General features: G+C 38.2%; 1 protein-coding gene across 6 annotated transcripts in view; it reads left to right on the top strand.

Annotated features, from left to right (window-relative positions):
• Window positions 1–20,764, top strand: part of ENOX1 (ecto-NOX disulfide-thiol exchanger 1) — a 596,201-nt gene that overhangs the window by 289,935 nt on the left and 285,502 nt on the right. For all 6 annotated transcript variants that reach the window (XM_066236813.1, XM_066236817.1, XM_066236816.1 and 3 more), the window contains one exon: window positions 10,334–10,478. The gene's annotated coding sequence lies outside the window, so the exon portion shown is untranslated. The remainder of the gene's footprint in view (window positions 1–10,333; window positions 10,479–20,764) is intronic.

The following is a 20,764-nucleotide window of genomic DNA, read 5'->3' as shown; positions in this document are numbered from 1 at the left end:
ACCTTACTTAAATGCTGAGCTATACTATGAAGCACATAGTCTAGTTGGATGATTGCCAAACAGATATTGTAAAAATGTTAATAAATACTTCACATTTACTTTTTATCAATAAAATACATATATATACTTTTTTCCATTGAAAAATACAGTAGGTTTATAATGAAAAGCTGTAGTCCTAGATCTCACCCCCAGATTTATTGCACAGAGAAAAGCTTATATTTCTTTTGATATCTTTTTTTTTTTTTCTGAAGCTGGATAGGGAGAGACAGTCAGACAGACTCCTGCATGCGCCCGACCGGGATCCACCTGGCACGCCCACCAGGGGCGAAGCTCTGCCCACCAGGGGGCGATGCTCTGCCCCTCCAGGACGTCGCTCTGCCGCGACCAGAGCCACTCTAGCGCCTGGGGCAGAGGCCAAGGAGCCATCCCCAGCGCCTGGGCCATCTTTGCTCCAATGGAGCCTCGGCTGCGGGAGGGGAAGAGAGAGACAGAGAGGAAGGAGGGGGGGTGGAGAAGCAAATGGGCGCTTCTCATATGTGCCCTGGTTGGGAATCGAACCCGGGTCCCCCGCACGCCAGGCCGACGCTCTACCACTTCTTTTGATATCTTTGTGTTTATACTTTTCTTAGTGCCTTTATAGGTATAAGGTTGGCTGAATCAAGCATGTGTGTGTGTGTGTGTGTGTGTGTAATTATGTTTCTTGATTTGTGAAATGTGGATATTACCTGTTGACGTATGATAGATAAGAATCTAACTTCTTTGCCTACTGTTTCCCCACTCCCAACACACTTTTTAGTTCTTCTCTAGTAACCAATGGGCCTTTAAATAACACACATTCCTTTATTTGTCTTATTAGCTAGAGATAGTATCTAATGATTTCTTACTTTGTAAGATAAGGCTCAGCCTTTCCATCACTTTTTCTCCCTTTACTATCTTCTAGTACTCTCATTTGTGCTTTTATTTTTATGTTATTAAGGTTGATATCATTTATACTTCATTTTTAACCAAATTAAGACTTTAGTGTCTTGTCTCAAGTTGATGCTAAAGGTTAAAAATCAATAAAGAAGTATTAGAAATATGTAATTATCACTCACTGCTGACCAAAGTAGTATACTATAATTACATGGACTTATTTTGTATAACTTTTTTGTGTTTCCTAGAGTTCCTAATTGCTTTTATTTTTCTTTGCATCATCTACCTTTATGACACCCTTATGTACATTCAACCTGAGGAGGTAGAATGAAATCTTTGAAATTCCTTCCTTTCCCGGATGCCTCCATCTGTGCCGGGCTGGAGTAAGTGCTATCTGTGCGTCTTCCTTACACTGATCCTCCCTGCAGCCATGTCTTCCTCTTTCTCACTTGAATTCCATGTGCAGCTGAAACACGTCCTTAGCAATCTTCAAATAAAGGGCATGGAGGAGGTAAATATTCTGAATTTCTACGTACCTGAAAATGAGTTGATTAATATTTTGTCTAAATCAAGAATTATAGGTTAAAATATATATTTTTTAAATATGGAGACTGCCCTAATTTTTAGCATCCAATATTGCTGATAAAAAAGCTGATGAGGCCCTGGCCGGTTGGCTCAGTGATAGAGCGTCAGCCTGGCGTGTAGAAGTCCTGGGTTTGATTCCTGGCCAGGGCACACAGGAGAAGTGCCCATCTGCTTCTCCACCCCTCCCCCTCTCCTTTCTCTCTGTCTCTCTCTTCCCCTCCCGCAGCGAGGCTACATTGGAGCAAAGATGGCCTGGGTGCTGGGGATGGCTCCTTGGCCTCTGCCCCAGGCACTAGAGTGTCTCTGGTCGCGACAGAGCAACACGCATCGCCCCCTGGTGGGCGTGCCAGGTGGATCCCGGTCAGGCGCATGCGGGAGTCTGTCTGACTGTCTCTCCCCGTTTCCAGCTTCAGAAAAAAAAAAAAAAAAGGCTGATGATTTTCCCTGTGAAAGTTGTGTTTTTCTCCCATCGATTTTTAGAAATTTATTTTTAGAATTTCTTACTACAGCATATCTAATTATGTTTGTTAGTTTGTTTTTCTTGATGGGCCTTTTAATGGGCTCTTTTAATTCTGAAAATTTGTGACCTTTAGTTGCGGAAACTTCTTTTAAATTACTACTCTGTTCTTTCTCTTGTTTTTCTTTGGAATTCTCTTTAGAAATGTTAGTAGTTGGGCCTCCTAGTTGGATTCTATATATCTTTTCTCTTGTGTTTTCCACTTTCCTTTCAATGTTTTGTTTAACTTTTGGGGAGAGTTATTTAAAACTATTTCCTTACCTTATATTGATTAAAATTTTTTGACTATTATACTTTTTATGTTGTAATACTCTTTCCTATTCTCTGATTGTTCCTTTTATTTTAATTTCTGTTTTTTAGAGTTTTTAAAGTTCCCCTCTGTTCTCAAAACTATTCAGGTTTTCTCAAAGGTCATTTTTGTTTGTTTGTTTGCTTATGGAAGATATATTCCTTAATCTTTCCAACTTTCTTTAAATGTGTATCAATAGTCATTATTCAAATATATTTAAAAATGGAAAGTTGACTGGAAAGTCAGAGATGGTAGACCAGTATCTTACTTTGTACAGCGTTTCACAGCAGGGTCCTCCAAATTTCTGCACTCTGATCATCCTCCCTTCTTACATGTGTCCAAGTTACAGCTCTGTTAGTCTTCTGTTCAATTCTGTTACCTAGAATTTTGCTAGAATGTTTCATCCATTCCCATTTTCTATGTTATCATAGATTTATAACCATTTGTCTTCTTGACTTTTTAATGTTAATGAGAAACCGAGAAGGCATGGGATAAACCAATGTAGTCTGTTTGCCATCTTAAGCTGGAAACATCTAGACCAGTATAAATCTCGTGTCTTTTTATAGTTGCTTGAGAAGTTACAACGTGAAATAATTTAGTAGGGAGTACCCTACTAAAGATAGCTATGCTTTTTATCTATTTTTTTTTAGAGTCAGTATTATTGCCATTAGTTTTGAAATAAGAATGGCTATGGATGTTGACCTTTACTGTTTATTCCGTTATGGTACCCTATGTCTTCCTGGAAATAGTTGCTATTCCTATTCATAATATTGGGTATTAGTAGTGTCACTAGTAAATTATAAAGTTACTAATAAATTGCTCTTGTTTAACTCTTTTTTATAAAATTAGTTTATTTATAAATCTAAACTACTCAAAACCATATATCACAAAAGGGAACATAAGTTCAATTATTAATATAAACACAACATAGACTAGCAGTAAAGCTACACATAAATGTGTAGAATAATATAATAGATTGTTTTTAATTTTTAAAAAACAAATTCTGACTTTGAAATAATATCAGATTTACCAAGACAATATGGAAAGTTACTGTTTATCTTTCAGTAAGCTTCCCTTAAAGGTACCTGTGGTACCATGATTACCTAACTATGCTACATTTAGCAAAACTAAGAAATTAACATTAGTACAGTACAATTAGCTATACCACATACTTTATCCAGACTTCACCTATTTTATTTATTTATTTATTTAATTTATTTTCTCTTCCAGGATCCAGTCTGAGATACCAGAAGGATCATGTTCCCTTAGTTTCCTTTAATCAATGATAATATCACAATTTTCCTTTGTCTCTCATGACCCTGACAATTTTGAAAACTACTAGTCAAATATTTTGTAGAATAGCACTTAATTTTTTTTCTGATGTTTTCTTATGTGTCGATGAGGGTTTTTGGATTCTAGAGAAAAATACCACTAAGGTAAAGTACCTTTTCCTTATATAAAAGGTATATGAGCCTGACCAGTGGCGCAGTGGATAAAGCATCAGACTGGGATGCAGAGGACCCAGGTTCAAAACCCCGGGCGCCAGCTTGAGTGCAGGCTCATCTAGTTTGAGCAAGGCTCATGAGCTTGAACCCAAAGTCACTAGCTTGGGCATAGGGTCACTCAGTCTGCTGTAGCCCCCCAGTCATGGCACATATGAGAAAGCAGTCAATGAACAACTAAGGTGCTGCAACAAAGAATTGATGCTTCTCATCTCTCTCCCTTCCTGTCTGTCTATCCCTCTCTCTGTCTCTGTCTCTGTCACACACACACAAAAAGGTATATGATATAACATGACTTTACAGATGATGTGAACTTTGATCACCTGATTAAGGTGATAGCTGCCAGGTTTCTTCAAAAGTTACCATTTTCTCTTTCTTCGTTCCATTTGTTTCTAGCAAATCACTAAGTCTAGCATATAGTCAAGGGGAGAGAAATTAAGTTACATGTCCTGGATAGAAGAGGAAGAAAAAATTTTGGACATATGTTAAAACTTCCAAAGTAATTAGTAAATATTTTGGGGGGCTGCTTTGAGGCTATTTAACTGTTCCTCAAATTTTTTGCCCACTAATTTTAGTATTTATCATTGGATTTTGTATGTAGCAATTATACTGGGTATTTTCATTATTTTCTATTTATCTCATTTCAATTTTTTTTATTTGGAGTTCTGTAAGAAGACATGTTCTTCTTTCCTATTTATTTATTTATTTATTTGTTTGTTCAATCATTTATATTATTATAAACTCACATATTTTATTCTATGGCTTATGTGGTCTAATATTCTCACTATTTGTTTTGTTACTCAGGTTGTTTCAGTCGTGGCCATTGGGAGCTTTTTTAGCTTGGCTCCCGTGTCCTTTGACATGCCCAATATTAATTTTTATTTTTATTATATTTTGTAACATTTCCATACTTTCCTGCACTATAAGATGCTCCAGGCTCTTCCACAACAAGTGGTGAAACTAACCTGCGGTTGGACAGATCAATAACCTCATAAATATTTATTTAATGTTAAAGACTATGCTAGATTCTACAGGAACAGTGAAATTTAAGATATAATTTCTGCCTGCAAGGATCCCATAATCTACTTCAGAGATAAAATAAACTAATAAAAGATAGTGAAAAATACAAGGCAGTATGATTAATTCAGAAAGGGCTGGAGAAGCTAACAGAAGAAGAAAAGGTATCATTCAGTGGAATATGTCAAGAAAGGAGACCTAGAGAGGTGGATATAGTTCAGTCAAGTGAGGTAGAAAGGAGAAGATTTAAATGCAGGTATTGTTATAGGGTGTGAGAAGCAGTAAGAGACAAAGAAAATCATTTTAGATGAAAGGATAAATTTCTTGTTTAGTATGATAAGATCTACTAAAACGGATACAAGATGAAATAGAAAATAGTAATAACTCTGTATTTGTTAAATTAATTGACTTTATAATTGAAAGCTGTTCCACAAAGAAAGTTTCAGATGCAGATGGTATTACAGGTAAATTTCTTCAAACTTTTCAGGAGGGAGTAATAATAACCTTAAGCAAATACAGAAAATAAAGGTTAGAAACAACACTTCCCAGATCATTTTCTGAAATCTGCATGCATAACTTTAATACCAAGTCATAATAAGGGTACTATGAAAAAAACACACATTGTTTTTTCTCATGACCTGAAACACAAAAATATTTAACCTACGATTAGGAATAGAATACAGTGATATATAGAAATAATGATATATCATAACTAAATTGAATTTATTCCAGGTATACAAGTATACTTCAACATTCAAAAAAATCAGCCCTGGCCGGTTGGCTCAGTGGTAGAGCGTCGGCCTGGCGTGCAGAAATCCCGGGTTCGATTCCCGGCCAGGGCACACAGGAGAAGCACCCATCTGCTTCTCTAACCCTCCCCCTCTCCTTTCTCTCTCTCTCTTCCCCTCCTGCAGCCAAGGCTCCATTGGAGCAAAGTTGGCCTGGGCGCTGAGAATGGCTCTATGGCCTCTGCCTCAGGTGCTAGAATGGCTCTGGTTGCAACAGAGCAACGCCCCAGATGGGCAGAGCATTGCCCCCTGGTGGGCATGCCGGGTGGATCCCGGTCGGGCGCATGCGGGGGTCTGTCTGACTGCCTCCCCTTTTCCAACTTCAGAAAAATACAAAAAAACAAAAACAAACAAACAAACAAAATCAGTTCACATTAATGGAATAAGGGGGAGGGGGATCATATAATTATCTCAATAGACCCAGAAACAGCATTTCACAAAATTCAGCACCTAATCATAAAAACCCTCAGCCAAACCAGAAGTAGAAGGGATTTCCTTAATCTGATAAAAGGCATATATGAAAAACATACAACTAACAATATTGAAGCAAATAAACACCTTTCTCTTAAATCAGGAAGAAGGCGTTGGTGTTCATTCTCACTAATTCTGTTTAACATTGTATTAGGGGTCCTAGCCAATGCAATGGGATTAACTAAAAATAAATTTTAAAAGGTCACATATTGGAAAGGACAAAGTAATTAAATTATCCCTATTTGCAAATAGCATGATTGTGTATTTAGAAAATCCAAACGAATCTAAAAAGATCTATTTGAACTTAACAAAAATCTGCTGAATTTATCAAGGCCTCAGGATATAAGGTCAATATATAAATATCAATTGTATTTCTAAACACTAAGAAAGAATTTTAAAATGACATAAAAAACAATATCATTTAGAATGTTATTGAATATTATCAAAGCCACCAGGTTGTAACACAGCAGATAGAGCGTCAGACTGGGAAGCAAAGGACCCAGGTTTGAATCCCCAAGGTTACCGGTTTGAGTGCAGGCTCATCCAGCTTAAGCACGGGGTTACTAGCTTGAGTGTGGGATCATAGACATGACCCCATGGTTGTTGGCTTGAGACCAAGGTCACTGGCTTGAGCAAGGGGTCACTTGCTCTGCTGGAGCCCCACAGTCAAAGCACATATGAGAAAGAATTAATGAATAACCAAGGTGTCACAATGAAGAATTGAAGCTTCTCATCTCTCCCTCTCTTCCTGCCTATCTGTCCCTGTCTCTCTCTCTGTCTCTGTCTCTGTCTCTCTCACTAAAAATAATAATAATTTAAAAAACCCACAGGATGATATATTTAAATGAAGAAGTACAAGACTTGTACAATTAAATTATAAGACATTTATGATAAAAATTAAAGATTTAAATAAATAGAGAGAGATACTATATTCTAGAATGGAAGACTCAGTAGTGTCGAGATGTTGGGTTTTTCAAAAATAATGCATAGATTGAATATAGTTCCAAAAGGGCATTTGATTACTTGTTCTTTATTTTTTTTTGGTAAAAATTGACAAACTGGTTCAAAAATTTATATGGAAATATAAGGTTTTATAAAAACCACACTTTTCTCTCTCCTCTCTCTCTCTCTCTCTCTCTTTCTCTCTTTCTCTTTTAGTGAGTCAAACATTTTTGGAAAAAGAATGACAATATTAGGGGCCTCTTTCTCCCTGATTTCAAGACTTACTATATATAAAAGCACAGTAATGAAAATGCTATGATAAGATATCATGAGCCCAGTGATTTAAATTTCAGGCTAAGTTTTAAAATGATGGGTTTAGATCTTGTCAGGCTCCATTAAAAGCCATGGTGTCATTTTGGATTATAGCTGACTAGACCAGGATCCAGTGGGATATTGTGTCTTTCTTAGTAGTAATAAAAAGATTTTGTTTTGATCATTCTCTGGCTGTGTTGTTATGGCAGTTATCTACTTTCACACCCAAACCTTGAAAATACTGTCTTGTTTCATGGATCTATTTTTTTCTAAAGTAGCTCGTTTTCTACCTTTTCAGTGATCATCAGAGAATCTACAAAAGCCTAATCATTTGGGCCTGTCTTAGTTCTGGTTGGTCTTGCATGTTGCCTTCCTCACTGAAGCCTTTTTGGTTCCTGTCATCCCCAACGGAATCAGAGAACTTTCTGCCTCACCAACATCATGTTCTGTTATGCAACAATATACTACTACATTTTCCTAACATTTGAAGAGTTCTCATATGTGCCATGGTTGGACCAAGCACTTTATATTGGTTGTTTTATTTAATGCTCACAACAACCTGTATCAGAAGTATATCATTTCTGCATTTTGCAGATGAAGAGACTGAGGTTAAAGAGTTTAAGTACCCTGCCCCAGGCCATACAGTTAGTAAGAGATGCAGCAGGAACATCTCCAGGCAGTCTGGTCCAGAACCCATTCTTTCAAAAACTTATTAGTACCACCTTCTTATAATTTTTGACATACTAGTTGTATCCCCTTCAAGGTAGTAAGATGCTTCCAGGTAAGATTATCTTTTATTTTAGTATTCCTGGAATTTTCTTGCTTATTAATTGACTCATAAGTATACAATTAATAGTGGTTGAGTAAATACTTGAAAATTGACATTGGGATTTTGTGGGAAAAGGAGTCTACAAGTTCAAGCTTGTAACATAAAAACTTTGTTTTTACGTGAAATAAAGAATGCTAGTCTGTGAGGTTTTAAGACAAGTTTTTATTTATTTTGTATTCCTGTCATTTAGGTGAGAGACCAAACACTTCTTTGCCCCATTCCTTGTTGTGCTTTTCCCCCTTCTTTTTTTTTTTTTTTTTCTCTGAAGCTGGAAACAGGGAGAGACAGTCAGACAGACTCCTGCATGCGCCCGACCGGGATCCACCCGGCACGCCCACCATGGGGCGACGCTCTGCCCACCAGGGGGCGATGCTCTGCCCATCCTGGGCGTCCCCATGTTGCGACCAGAGCCACTCTAGCGCCTGAGGCAGAGGCCAAGGAGCCATCCCCAGCGCCCGGGCCATCTTTGCTCCAATGGAGCCTTGGCTGCGGGAGGGGAAGAGAGAGACAGAGAGGAAAGCGCGGCGGAGGGGTGGAGAAGCAAATGGACGCTTCTCCTGTGTGCCCTGGCCGGGAATCGAACCCGGGTTCTCCGCACGCTAGGCCGACGCTCTACCGCTGAGCCAACCGGCCAGGGCTCCCCCTTCTTTTATGCAAACATAAAATGGCTCTCGCTCTGTTCTTTTTTCTTTTCTTCCTGGTGTAATAATCCCAAATTGTATGCCTGCAGAACTCTAAAAATGCTATCAGTCACTTCCCCTACTTCTTATTCATGACTTAAGCTTTCAGTGCCGAAAAGAAAAGAAAAGAAAAAATTTGAAAAGTTATATATGACTTTCCTATTCCATCATCCTCTAGCCTTCCCAAGTGCAGTGTGGGTATGAGCTAAAGGTTCCCATGAAAAGCTGGAACTTCAAGAGAAAGTTTGAAGTGATTAATTAGTGGGCAGTGACCTTGAGATACACTGTAGGAGTGGGTGCTGGGACAGCTGTGGAGGGTAAGCTGGGGGCTATCTGCGTGGGCGCGGGAACCACCTGAAAGAGGCAGATATTTCAAAACGAGAATCAAAATCTCGATGGAGCCCTGTGGGGCCTTGATCAGTCACTCTCCACTGTTCAGGAGGAGACAGTCATGAGGAGAGACTGTGATATCACTCAGTGACATCCACAGAAGATATTAGGTCTGAGTGTATCTATCATATGGAGAATTCTATAATGGAACATGTAATGAATGGACCATGTAACCACATGGGTTCCATTTCTGATTGTACCAGGAAAACTCTGGGGAAAAGAAGATATTTTCTGTCGCTGCTGTGGGGCCTGCAAAGGGACCTTTGGAAGACATTTGCGTCGCTTTCCCTGATGGAACACAGTGCACAAACCTGCCTGAAGCACAGAGGGAGCTCCTGGGTTTCTAATTCATTCTCTCTCTTGGCATAAGGAGGAAAAGTGGGAGAAAGCATGCACTGCTTTAAGCTGGGCGTCTATTCCTGTGAGGCTTGCCTAAATAGGGCAAAATTTGATTTAAAAAAATTAAAGCAAATTAAGAAAGAAATTTATTAATATTTGAATTAATTTAATATATTTCAACATTATCTGTTCTCTTGTAAGTGCTGTTTGTAAAGTAGTTTTCTAAGTCACATAGTAAAATGAGGGAAAGAGCCATGTCAGAGGCCTTTTAGGCTTTGATAGGCCAGCTTCTAGCCTGACTGCACTTTAGTCTTCTCTGTAAAATGTAACCAGTACTCTCCGACTGCAGAGCTGTTCTTCAGATAAAGTGCCCATGTATACGAACCCCGTTGTGCAGTAACTTGCTGCAGGCGGGCCCTGGGTAAATGCTGATGTTGCTGCCTTTGGACTCACCACCCCCCATCCACAGTTCTTCAATTCTGGCCTGTTTAGATAAGGGAAAAAGCAGGTTTCGCTTACTTAGTAAAATACTTCTGACCTTTACAAATTTCTGAAAACAGTGCTGAAAGATGATTGTTCCCCACTCTGCCATTTATATGTAAGGAGATGTGGAAGGAACAAAATTAATAGAATTGCAAACCATACCATTATTTTCATAATAACAGTATGTGCTAATACACTGCTCTTTGACCATGAAGGCTGAGATTGGCAGCGATGGTGCTTTGGACACGATCTAATGATGTGCTTGCCTTCCTTCCAGGAGCACCTGGCATGTCAGAGCCACACTGTCTTCCACGGGGCTTCCTCTGTGAACAGCTTCCATTTTAAAGAATTTTGTGAATGCCTTGTTTCCGTCAAACCCCCAAAGAGTATCATTTGTCTTTTGAGCTGCTGGAGATCTTAAGGTTGGTGTTAATGTTTCATTTCTTTCACCAAAGATATTAATGTTAAAGGATATTTTTAAATAGATAATAGTCTTACTTTTTACAATAAGAACTCTGGAAGTAGATTATGCACAGATTGTAATCCTTTGACTTCATTGGGAGATGGGCATCAATGAAAAGAAATGTGATATGCTACTTCTCACACTTATATTCTGTGGGATGTCACAAGGACATTAGAATAAAATATCCTTTACATTGGCTTAAAACAAATGTCTGCATTCATAGAGTCTAACTGAACACATTCAATAAATTTATATTGCGTGTCCACATACATCAAATTTTGTTAAGTGCTTTCAGTTAGTTAACACCTTGTGGCCAATTTATATTATGAAACATGGAAAATCAAAACTGCATTTGTCAATAATGACTAGTATTATCATGAAGACTTTTTTCTAAGTAGCAAGTCTCAGCCAAAATGCTTTTCTTTAGTTCTACCACGGGCTGCTCACTGTATGGTTTATAATGGTAGAATAGGGTTGTTGTTTCTTTAATCTGTGTATATTAACAGCTTGAAAAATATATTAACAATATTGTTGCTTGCTAGCAAACCAATTTTGGAAGTATTAATACAAGTTTTGCTGTTGAGGTAATACAAGTAAAACACTTCTATTTTGAAAGTGCTTTCTGACAAAAGACCTACCCAAAGGATACATGCATCTTTCCTGGATGGAAAAATAAATGAGAGAGAATATAGTTTGTACACTGAGTGGACAAAAGCTCAATGACAAGCAAGGGAAAAGGACCACAACCCTTTTCCTGGAATGACACATCTTTTTCCAGCAGCATTTATTTCATTTGGTAGGCCTTTTATTCTGTCTGTGGTGACAAATATTTTCTCCCCTAATAGCACTCTGCTGTGGTGGTGGGTTTTTTTTCTCCTTTTATTTCTACTGAGAAATCAAAGTAGATTTCACTGCAGTGCTGGGCTAGATTCCAGCTTTCCCACTGCACTCTTCATTGTTAGGCCTCGTGATTGACTGACGTGCTTGCAAGTGTGAGGCATGCAGCACGTATTAGGGGAGGGAGTGGATGGGAACTCCATCTTCAACTCTCCTCTCTGTCAATTTGGTAGAATACTGGAGTGTGTAGAAACTTACTAAGTGTATCCATAGAAACAGAAGTGCTGGAAAGGACTTGGGAAGCTACCTAAATATCCCTCCCTAGTCTATAAGCAAGATCTCGCTTGGGCTTTCTGAAACCAATAAGAACCTATTTGTTTTCAAACCTTCAAACTCAGGTACTCATTTTTCTTTGGAAACCTGATGTAGACTCTTCTTTCTTAGCCCTTGTAGTCAAGAAAGACTATGTAATTCCTAACCTCCTAGAATGTCAATTTATTTCTTCCAGGGGAAGAGAATTTGTTGATATTTGAATTAATTTAATATATTTCAACATTATCTGTTCTCTTGTAAAGTAGTTTTCTAAGTCACATAGTGAAATGAGGGAAAGAACCATGTCAGAGGCCTTTTGGGCTTTGATAGGCCAGCTTCTAGCCTGACTGCACTTTAGTCTTCTCCTCTGTAAAATGGATTCATCATGAATTCTGGTCATCCTTTTTCTCTTCAGGAGAATAAACTCATTTTTTTAAAACTTTTTCTATAAAACTGTATGATCCAAAAATGTATTTATTCTCATAGCTCTTTCCAAGTCACCTAAGTTCTGTATATTCCACTTAAGTTTAAGAGTTATGACTTTTTTGGAGGAGCATTAAAAATCATCTATTGGTATTTCTCAGTGAGCCCACTACTGATATTTATGATGCAAGATCATTCTATGCATTTTAGAACAGTTAATGGCCCTTGTTCCCAAGAACCAAAGACCCATCGCTCCCTAGTCCCTGGTCATTGCGATAACCGGATGCAGCTTCCTTTCCCTTTCCCTGCAGGACTGATGGTGATGGACAGAGACTGGACTTGGGGTGGTGAACACCAATACAGTATACAGAGATGTGTTATAGAATTGTGCACCTGAAGCTTGTATAATTTTGATAACCAGTGTCAATAAAAAATAAATATATAAAAATAAAAAGAAATAAACTGAAAATACTGAAATTGGCATAGTTGAGTAAAGGTTGGAGCTGGGCCTCGACCCCAGCTTTTAACTCTGGGTACCAATTCTTCCCAATCTATCATACCTCTACTCTGGGCTGACATTTATTTTTTAGCTGATTAGAAGTACGCTAACATGCACATATGGATGCGTTTTTGGAAAGCCAGAATTTCTGGTTTGGTGCTTGAAGGAGATCACTGAGGTTTGATATGGGATCATGAATATGGGAAAGATAGTATCAGAACTTGGTACAGGAACATAGCAGAGAGAGGACAACTCGAGATTTAGGGAAAAGACAGAGCCTGGACCCCAGATGAAATGGGGGGGGAGGGTGCTGATGTTGTAAAGGTACCAGTGCAGTCACTGAGAAAGGAGCAGAAAATCTGGCATCTGAGAGAAAACTGGAAAAGGTGGATAACAAAGGAAGGCCTTTTTCACCACTCCTCCTAGTTTCAACCACTCCGCGTCACAGAAAGCTGAGGGTCAGCTAGTGGGGCGCTCCTGGGGAGCTGGCTGCGCTGAAACTCTCCCGCAGCCGGTAACCCCGCCTCCCACCTGCCTCGCAGTCTGCGTTGCTGTCTGTGCCCTCACCCTCTTGGTGGCGGCCCACTTGCTCCTTCCTGCATGCGGAGAACAGGGAATGACTTTCATTTCTCTGGATCCTTCCAAAGTTTCAAAATAAAGTTATAAATGAAAAGGAAAGGACTTAGGAACAATTTAGCTTCAAGAAATTTCTCCCACAAAAGCTTTCTTCAGACTCTGATCTCTTGAGACATTTACGATAGTATAGGTACAGTCAGTCCATGGAAAAGCAAATTCTCATATACTACTAGTTTCTTTAAATTTAGCATAAGAATTCATTGAATTCCCTAGTACAGTTTACTTAATAGCAAAATAAGAAGAATTCATGACTTGAAGATACAATTCCAAGCAGGGGTACCTCATCGATTACAGTGAATTACTCTTATTATCAGCCTCACCTTCCACAAAACACACCCAGTGAGAGCAGAGTTGAGAAATGAAAACTGGATGAAAGGACTTTTCTGTGCTTTCTAGTAAAACGAAGACTACATGGTAACGTTTATCATCCCGGGAAAAAAAAAAAGGCTGCATTTATGGAGAGAGAAATAATAACATCAAAGGCTTTTCTTATCTTGTGTTATTAAATTATTTAAAGCCTTATGACAGTTCCCTGAGTCAGGTTTTTTTTTAAAACATGGTGATTTTCCTGTCCTGTCTTTCTTTGTGCACAAGACACCAAGTTATATTTGACTTCTCATACTTTCTCATTTCTTGAAATGCACTCCTAGCTCTATAAACATGGAAGAATAAATATTAGCTTTATGAGACCATGTTCCTCTACTAGTTGAAAAATAGCATATAATAAAAAAATACAAGGATGTAATATTGAAAATTATAGGTCAATATGCCCTCTTACTGTGGATATAGATCTAATTCTCATGCATGGAGACTGTTTCCTCAGGAAAATGTGTGCTATGTAATATCACTTGTTTATATGATGTATTTCCACTCCTCATGTTTATCAATATGTCTCAAGCGACTCTTGCTCATGAGTGAAATGTTTCAGACTTATTTACCACATGACAAAACAAAAATAGAAACAAAAGCCTCTGGCCCCTTGCTATTAATTCTATGAATTACGTATGATCCAAAGTTAATAAAATCTTTACGGGTTTCCTTCCTTCTTGAGACCCCAAGTATCCAGCAAACTGCTCAGAATTACATTAAAAATGTTTATTGGCAATTTTAAAAGAAAAGGAAGTCTTAAGTGAGGGTTTTTTTTTTTTTAAAAATCAATTACACAGCTAATCAATACTTTAAATGTGCAGATTGTTATTTCAAGATCCCCACTCTAATATATACATTTTTTAGGAATGATCAAAATGTGGCTTCCATTAGCTGTGTCTCTCAAACCTCACATCCACACCCTCTGAGGAGAAAAGGGTTAACCGGCATGGACGGGATGAAAGTTGAAGCAGTCTTTTAAAGCTATAGGACTCAGTGTAATTATGTTCAGATAATTCACTTCCATCTGGAAATAACCATCCATTTGCAAAATTGTCACTGACTTAATCATTATCATATCAGGAACAATCTTTTCTCCCACATTAACTCTCTCTTTTTCCTCTTTTTAAAGATGGAAAATAACCAGCCTTGTATGTTCTGGGCTCAAAGTAAGAAAATTGGACTTATTTGAACAGCTCCTTCTAATCACCTAAATTTCTATAGCATTCTTCATTTAAACCATAAGATATTTTTAATATATATATATATATATTATTTTTATTTTTATTTTTTTACAGGGACAGAGAGAGAGTCAGAGAGAGGGATAAATAGGGACAGACAGACAGGAACGGAGAGATGAGAAGCATCAATCATCAGTTTTTTGTTGTGACACCTTAGTTGTTCATTGATTGCTTTCTCATACGTGCCTTGACCGTGGGCCTTCAGCAGACTGAGTAACCCCTTGCTCAAGCCAGTGACCTTGGGTCCAAGCTGGTGAGCTTTGCTCAAACCAGATGAGCCCGCACTCAAGCTGGCGACCTAGGGGTCTTGAACCTGGGTCCTTCACATCCCAGTCCAACACTCTATCCACTGCGCCACTGCCTGGTCAGGCAATATATTAATTTTTAATTAAAATATTTTGTATTGCAGTTATACAATATTATATTCATTTCAGTTTAATTTTTATTATGAAGTAGTTTAGTCTTACAGAAAAAAATAAACCTGTGTACCCACTTCCATATTTTATTTTATTTAGTTTAGTTTACTAGCAGGGAAAAGGGGGTGGGGAGAGGGAGAAAGACAAGAAGGAAGAGAGATGAGAAGCATCAACTCATCATTGAATCACTTTAGTTGTCCATTGATTGCTTCTCATACATGCCTTGACCATTGGCTGAAGCTGGCAACCTTGGACTGAAGCCAGTGACCTTGGGCTTCAAGCCAGACAGAGTCCTTTGGGCTCAAGCCAGGACTATGACATCATGTTGATGATCCCATGCTTATGCTGGTCACCTCAGGGTTTTGAACCTGGGACCTCAGTGTCGAAGGCTGACGCTCTGTCCACTGCGCTACCATTGGTCAGGTCCCACACCCAAATTTTAAAATATCGATACCACCATATTTGCTTTGGATCTCTAGTAAAAAAAAAACAACTAGCTATCCTTCCTATCAGGAGTAATATAATATAATATAAATATTAGTTATGGATATATCTTGCTTTATAGCTATATATGTCTAATATACCCATAACTTATATATACCTGTAGAGAGAGAATATTATTTTTAACTTTACATAGATGAGATCATTCTTAGTAGTTAATTGTTATATAGTCTTCCACAAATAAAGTATATCTACCTTTTCATAACAGAACATTCAGCAGTCTTTTTTTCTTTTTCTGGACAACCATCTTCCTGCACCCATCTCATTGTTCGCAGTAGACATCTGCATATCCAGTGTGGTATTGCTGTTTCTTGCCTGCCGTAGAATAGGCATTTGGGAAATATTTGTTGTCTAAATTAAACTAAAAAGTCTCTTATTTTCTTCTTGCCAACATAGGTTTCTATTTTGTCTTGTTGTTACTATTAGATGTTCCTCTGATCTTTCCTACTGATTTTTCCTGTGAGACATTTCTAATGTGGCTTTAATTATTCCATCTCAATCAAGTATCGTGTTTCTAAAAAGTGAGGGAAAGATAAAAGAAATAAAACGAAGACAGGAAGAGAAAATGAAAGGAGGAAGAGGGATTATCTCCAATCCTTTGACACTGAGGTTCTCTTGGTGTCCATGAGTCAGGTACAATGTTAACAATTTCAAGATTTGTCTCAAATTAAATGTTGTTTAGACTCTAGTGCCTTCAAAACTTGGAAGGTATCAAAATTCTCAAGTAAATATGTATTTGTCCTTTCTGGTAGATTTTAGGGGTGTTTTGTGAATATGTTGCCTACCGTGTACTAAAAATCTTTGTTGAATAATTGAATGCATAAACAAAGTATAAAAATTTGGAGAGATTTCAGATTAATAAATATTTGTAGATGTTAAATGACCATTTGACTTGGAAGTATTTTAGCAATCATCTGTCATCTACTAGAACACTTAACTTCAACATTTAGACTTCCTATGATTGAAAACTGAAGTCTAAAAACAAATGAAAGATCAGAGTTAACGGAAAGCATCAGTTCACAAGAGTTGTTAAAATTGAAGTCTCTGGCTAAGAGTCCCAGATTATTTAGGGCTCTAAAAATTAAGTGTGCACTCCTTTAAAGTTATAAGAACTTTCTATCTTAGAGTATAGACTCTTCTCAAATTCTGTTTTGTTACTGTAGAGATGGAGGTTTTCTTTTTGGTCATTTATATTTCTGTGTATGATTGTGGGCTGAGCCACTTGACACCACTAAAAATATGCAAATTGAAAAGTTTGAGAGAAAAAGCAATTTTTTTTCGAATTGATGGAGCCTTTCCTGGGTTTAATTCTCAGTCTTTTAAATTATTTATTCCCTTCAAGATACTGGAAATTATTAGACTGTAAGTGATCTTACCTCTGGCCAAATATAATTTTCTATCTGAGAAGATTAATAAGTATTGAAAATTTCCTTTTGTCTCCCTTGCAAGCAATGTTCTGTTCATTTCTGCAAGTCAAGTTGGTAGGGTTTTTACCCCCTTAATCTTTATTTTTATGTTTTTGTTTTGTTTTGTTTTGTTTTGTATTTTTCTGAAGCTGGAAATGGGGAGAGACAGTCAGACTCCCGCATGCACCCGACCAGGATCCACCCGGCATGCCCACCAGAGGGCGACGCTCTGCCCACCAGGGGGCGATGCTCTGCCCCTCTGGGGCGTCGCTCTCTTGCGACCAGAGCCACTCTAGCGCCTGGGGCAGAGGCCAAGGAGCCATCCTCAGCGCCCGGGACCCGGCCATCCTTGCTCCAATGGAGCCTCGCTGCGGGAGGGGAAGAGAGAGAGAGGAAGGAGAGGGGGAGGGGTGGAGAAGCAGATGGGCGCTTCTCCTGTGTGCCCTGGCCGGGAATCAAACCCGGGACTTCTGCACGCCAGGCCGACGCTCTACCACTGAGCCAACCGGCCAAGGCTATTTTTATGTTTTTTGATGGAGTTCTACCCAGCTATGATTTGTGCCAAGTTTAGTTTTTAGCACACTTTTGTGAGCCCTCAGAAGAAAGGTTTTCTGTCAGAATCCTTGCACGTGGCCCCCGGAGCTGCTGCTGTGCATCACCATACTCTTCAGGCTTGGTGTGTGTGTGTGGAGTCAGCGGAGAAATGCTTCTCAGTCTTTGTCACATATAATTTTCAGTAGAATTTGTTCTGGTAGTACTAAAATTTCCAGTGTGGCATTATCAACACTACATTCTAAGAGCAGTGTACGGTTTTATTAATGCCCATATGACAGATCCGCAGGTAGCCTTGGTTTCTCATTTGGCTTACTTGTTAGTAAGTGTGATAGAATTTCAACAAATTGTACCTTCTTTATTTCGGGTTGCTTTTACTTTAGAAACGTCAAATAGCTGCTGAATCTACCTGTCTACTTCCAGGTTGCTGTGTTGGGTCTCAGCTCAGTTATCACCAGGTCGGCTGCCTCCTTGCCTTTGGCTCCCGTCCTCTGCAGGCCCCGCCCCCAGGAGCTGGGGTGAGCGCAGCTGGTTCTGACAGCAGCCACAGAGATCACGCCACAGTGGAAAATGAGGAAATGTGCCCCATAATAGGCCTACTGTCATCCTTTTACATTTTCTGTTCTATTTCTTTTATATCAAGGTCCATAGATTTTTATTTTTTTTTATTTTATTTAGAAATTTTAATTTAATGGAATGGCCTTGATTAATAAGAGTACATAGGTTTCAGGTAAATATTTTTAAGGAAAGGTAATTAGGCCAACAGTGGCTTAGCAGAAATAAGACTAGTTATGATGTTGGATTATAAGTTTTTCAAGCATGACTTGAGAAAATAGCTATTAAAATTCAAACTGGAATAGAGAAGAGTGAGAAAATATGTGGGTTTTTTTTATGTCTATTGCTTTCTGAGAGAAAGGTGGGGGATGGAGAAAGAGAAAGAGAGAAGCATCATCTCGTTCCACTTAGTTGTTCCATTTGTTGTGTACTTATTGATTGCTTCTTCTACATGTCCTTACCTGGAGTCAAACCCACAACCTCTGGTGTGCTGAGTTGATATTTTATCCACTGAACCACCTGCCAGGGTGTAAGTGTGGATTTTAACTCAGGTGAAAAGGTCAGCAAATTCATTTTGAATAAATTGAAACCCGAATTTGGATTCTTTACTACAAATACAACTGTGCAAAATTTAAAGGTAGGCAATGCATGATTTCAGAAACTGTTGAAGACAAAATGCGGTTAACAGGTCAGGCAGTAAATAAAGCTAATGCGTTAGTAACTTAGAAAAATTAATCATTTCAGTGTGCTCTTAATACTTGAGACATAGACATAAATAATTAAGAACAAAGAATCTCAAGGATGCTTGCGAAAGAGGCAAAATTAATATAGGGAAGCCTCTCTAATTTGGGTAAACAAAAGCGAGCACCCTTGCTGGAATTAGGTAATGATTAATTTCAAAGACAGTTATACACTCTCAAGTAAATACAGTAGTATCATCTTGTAGCTAATAAAACCTCAATCAAAGAACAGCAAAAACCTCTGTACTGCTTCATGAATCCCTAATTTGCCCCTAATAATTTACTCTGTGGTGATCCGCACAGGGAGGAATTACAGAATCCTCCTAAGCAACATGCATTAATTAAGAAAATAGTAGATATACCTCAAGTCAGCGGTAAACTCTCTTTGAATATGGGTCCCCTAATGTACTTCTTTGACAAATCCATTACTATTTCAACTGAAAGGATGCTTTAAGATTACAAGGATAAGGATCTTGGTAGTGAAAACCAGAAGGATGATTTTCTAATGACAGTTTTCAGTCACATGTCACATTTTATTTCCTCTTAACAGTAAGGTTCCACTCAAGGAGAAGAATAATATGGCATTGAAGTGCAGAGCACCAGACTCAGAGCTTATGTCTCCAGTCAAGAAAGTGGCCACAGAGTGCCGACATCCCAGCCCCCCTAGCCCAGGAACGATAGTGGGAGGAAAAGATAAGGGCGAAGAGAGGTGACTGCTGACCAGCTTTCTCTCTGCTGTGATCCTGGAATTTGGCTGGCCGCCAGCGTTTCTTTACTTGTTTCTTTAGCTTGTATGGATAGCACAGGGTTTGTGCGTGGATGTGCGTGCAGGAGGGAAGGGAAGGAGTTCCCTTTTAAATTGACAATAGGGAACATCTTTTTATAGAAAGATATTTTTCTAAATTCTATCCTGAAAATATGGACAACATTTGAATAAATACTGTAAGCAAAAGTTTCCAGAGAAAATGCCCAAGAACATTTTCATTCATTTGAAAATTTTTACACACAAAACTGCTATTAACTGAACAATGCTGTCACTGTTAGAAACCACATCCTAAATTTTGGTAGAGAATGCATAATCCCAAAATAAAGATGAGTTAAGGGAATGGAATGTACTTTTCCTTTAATTTAAAGCAGTATTTCGTTGTTTTAAAATCCTGGGTAAAAATACACTAATCACACTTTTTATAATTATCTCCAGTATTTATATCCGACAACCCAAAGGACAGTAGTCATAAAAGGATGAAACAGTTTTCAATATCCTAGCGCTCAGTTTTTCTTATAGAAACATTACTGAATTGAAATGAAAGGATATCATATTAAGAAACTCCACTGGCATTTAAAATATCTACTTATAAAACTGACACTTATTAGTGCTTTAGAAATATAATTTATAAAAAATATTATTTTACTGTGTACTTCTCAGCAAACTAAGTCATAATCCACATAAATTCTGTTACCTTTGTGCCTCTGAGAATTTCTGTCACTTGTAAAAATATGCTGTTGCTTTATTGATTGAAAATGCTAAAATTGCATTTTTAAAACAGGTATTGAAGAAGGAGGTGGCAGTATTAATCTCTCTTTACACTGCATTTAGAACTTTTTTTCCCCTTAAAATTACCTTTCCGAGCTTCATTTTGCTTAGGTCTTAGAGGGCATGCATAGAACTCTGCCCAAGTAGGCTGTGATTTAAATTTTTGATAAACAAATAAATAAGAAAGTTAATTAAAGGTGACCTACAAAGGTGTCTTTCCAAAAAGC

This window comes from Saccopteryx bilineata, chromosome 6 (genome assembly GCF_036850765.1).
Source record: "Saccopteryx bilineata isolate mSacBil1 chromosome 6, mSacBil1_pri_phased_curated, whole genome shotgun sequence".
Taxonomy (NCBI): domain Eukaryota; kingdom Metazoa; phylum Chordata; class Mammalia; order Chiroptera; family Emballonuridae; genus Saccopteryx; species Saccopteryx bilineata.
Note: the sequence above shows the minus strand (reverse complement) of the source record. Positions and strands in the feature narration are given on the sequence as shown.